At 34.6% G+C, this 3,005-nt stretch overlaps 1 long non-coding RNA gene across 1 annotated transcript; it reads left to right on the top strand.

Annotated features, from left to right (window-relative positions):
* Positions 1 to 917: 917 nt before the first annotated feature.
* On the top strand, positions 918 to 2,119 carry LOC127129004 (uncharacterized). The gene is made up of 2 exons (XR_007806114.1): positions 918 to 988; positions 1,664 to 2,119. It is a non-coding gene; the product is annotated as an uncharacterized LOC127129004 (long non-coding RNA).
* Positions 2,120 to 3,005: the final 886 nt, after the last annotated feature.

Below are 3,005 nucleotides of genomic sequence, written 5' to 3'. Positions count from 1 at the left end.
ATAAAAGATCAAGTAATGAATGAAATGCTTTAAGTTTTCTTATTATTCAACAAAATTGGAATTAATTGATGGATTCACAAAGACTTTGAAGAAAGATAGATTTGTGTTCTTTAAGATAATAATTAGGATTGATGTATACTTAGGTTTATGGATTAATATGAGTTTGTTTAGTGTTAATCAAAACTATTTGTGTCATAGATTATTAAATGAATGTTATTAGTGACATTAACAACTAACTAACTTGGTGAGTTAGTTAGTTGGATTGGTTGCTTAACGAACAAATTATATAAAGTTGTTGTATATTCAATTTTCATTAATTTATAATCAATTCATTTTTCATCTTCTCCGTTATATGTATGTATTATTTTTTTTCATTACAAGAAACAAAGTGAGTTGTGCTAACCCACTATTCTTAATATTAATATGAAATATCACAATTGACTAACTTTCTTTGGAGTTATTATTTATAAACTATAGAAAACAGAAATACTCTAGTGTTTAATCAAATGTTTTTGACTCATAATCAACTTATTCGACTAGTAATGAATGAAGTTAATTTCATTATATCATCTCTCAACTTTAATGTATATTCTCAGTTTCATACTTTTAAATGCAACATAAAGTTTTCTTAGACACCTCCACCGCACAACATTATATGGTTAATGTTGATGGATCTCATAAGGGCCTAAGTAACATCTCACTGAAATCAACAACTACAAAGCACAAACACTGCTTGCAACTCACGTGTTCACGTGTATGACATGTGTCGGTATCTTACACGCGTCATATACATGTACGACACGTATTAGAAATAGAGAAAGGTGTCTCGAAAAAAAATACGGCATGAACCCGGTTTTGAAGCCCAAAAAATAATTTATGGATTAAAATATAATTTTGAAACCCAGAAAAAACAATATAAATTAAATATCATTTACCCAATTTTGAATACTCTTCTAACCTTTCTTCTTCTTTGTTGTGACTTCATCAGGTTTATTATTCTTATCTCTTCTCTTTTTTCTTTGCTGCATAACATGAATATGAGATTGTATTTTCCACACTTATATTTGTTTCTTACTTCTGTTTTTTTTTTCATTGCTGGTTTACTAATCATATTTTTAAATCCCTATAGCATATTTTTTCCGCAATATTTACTTACTTTGCAATGGTAGTGTATTATTTTGTCTTTGATGTAACAAGTTTAGTTGTGTTTTGTTGTTTATGTACTATACTTTATTAAAGTTACTATTATTATAATATTATTTCAAACGTGTTGTTTGCAAGTTCCTTATTCATTAGCCTACACTACCTAGTCCTCTGAGGTTTTTTTTACAAAAATAACCGAGTTTTTCAAGAAAATTCCCAAAATATCTCTGATTTCAAAAAAAATCCCAAAATATCCCATTTTCAGGAGGAGTCTCCAATTGAATTGGTGACTCCTCTTAAAACTTGAATGGAGGCGCCAATTGGATTGGCTAGGGCAGGTGCCCTAACCAATCCAATTGGCGCCTATGTGTAGGTTTTAAGAGGAGTCGCCACTTCAATTGGAGACTCCTCCTAAAATGCATTTTTTGTCTTATAAATAGATGTGTTGTGTGACCAATTGTTTCACATCTCATATAATCATTTGGCTATCATGTTTGGTGTTCGTCGCCGATACGGAAAGGTGATTTATGCGAGAGACAAACCTCAAATGTTGATGTTGTTTTGGAACATCACCACGTTCGATCAACTGAAAAGGGAGTTGGTTCGTTGGTTAGATGGGAAAATACCAGAAGGGGGAAAAATCAGAAGTATTGAGAGACTTGACAGTTTCTTTGGTTGGATGCGAATGAAGACTGATAAGGATGCTAGGGAAATGATGTTCGGTCGAGACGACATCAATTTGATTGTTGTAATCAGTTAGAAATATTTATGTTTTCAGATGTTTGTTGTGAACCTCGTTGTAACAAGAACTTAATGATATATAATGATTGAATGTTACAGAAATACAATGTTACAAAAAGCTTAAGACCTAGATGATGCTCCTCGATTGGGACAGTTGTTCTTGTTGTGTCCTGATGGACGACAAATACTACATAATCTTATCATTTTATCTGTGGAATCCATCTCTGTTCTGATACGTGTGATGTTTGGCCTTCCTTTCTTCTTTCTACGCATCTCGTCATTGTTCCAAACAATATCTCCTTCATATGGAGGCCAGTAATCCTCCATTGGTAGTACCAAGAAGCTTTGAGTATATACAGTCATGATGGTGTTGGCCTTGTACACATCAGATAAATGGTTGTAAGTGTCTTGACGAGTATAAGCGCATGTTGCTATGACATGGGAGCAAGGTATGCGGAAGGCCTGGAATTTTCCACAATCGCACCAACTTCTGTTTAGTCTAACAACGTCGGCTAAATTTGGTCTCCCCTCGTTGTTGCCCATTGTTTCCTGGACGCTGGAATTTTGTCTATGACGGTCAAAGACTGTTACAGCGTGTGTGCTAGCTTTGATGCTCTTCTCTTTCATGACCTTCATGCAACACTCACTGAATACTTGCCCGGACATTAACATTGCACTTCATCTTTCACCTCTGGTTGCGAACATAAAAGCCAACCTATAATAGGTTGATCTTACCAAGGCGGTTATCGGCAGATTTCGAATTCCTTTGAAAACCCCGTTCATGCATTCCATAATGTTTGTTGTCATGTGGCCCCATCGACAAACTCTGTCAAATGCCCTTGTCCACTGCTCTACTGGTATGTTATTTATCCATATCCCTGCGTCTTTATTAGACGGTCTAATTTCATCACGATAATATTGAAATGACGGTTGAGTTAAAGCATACCCAGTATTCACCACCTTCTTGCGAAGATTCTTATCTTTTATAGCACGCATGAAGTTTTATGCAATGTGTCTGATACAGTAGACATGTGTAGAAGAAGGATCATGTCATCCGTTGTCATGGTTGTTGTAGGCACTCTCAATGGCAGCATGTCTATCAGAAATCAAACAGAGATTGG

Source organism: Lathyrus oleraceus, chromosome 3 (genome assembly GCF_024323335.1).
Source record: "Lathyrus oleraceus cultivar Zhongwan6 chromosome 3, CAAS_Psat_ZW6_1.0, whole genome shotgun sequence".
NCBI classification, from domain to species: Eukaryota; Viridiplantae; Streptophyta; class Magnoliopsida; order Fabales; family Fabaceae; genus Lathyrus; species Lathyrus oleraceus.
The sequence above is the reverse complement of the archived record's forward strand: the minus strand, read 5'-3'. Positions and strand labels throughout refer to the sequence as shown.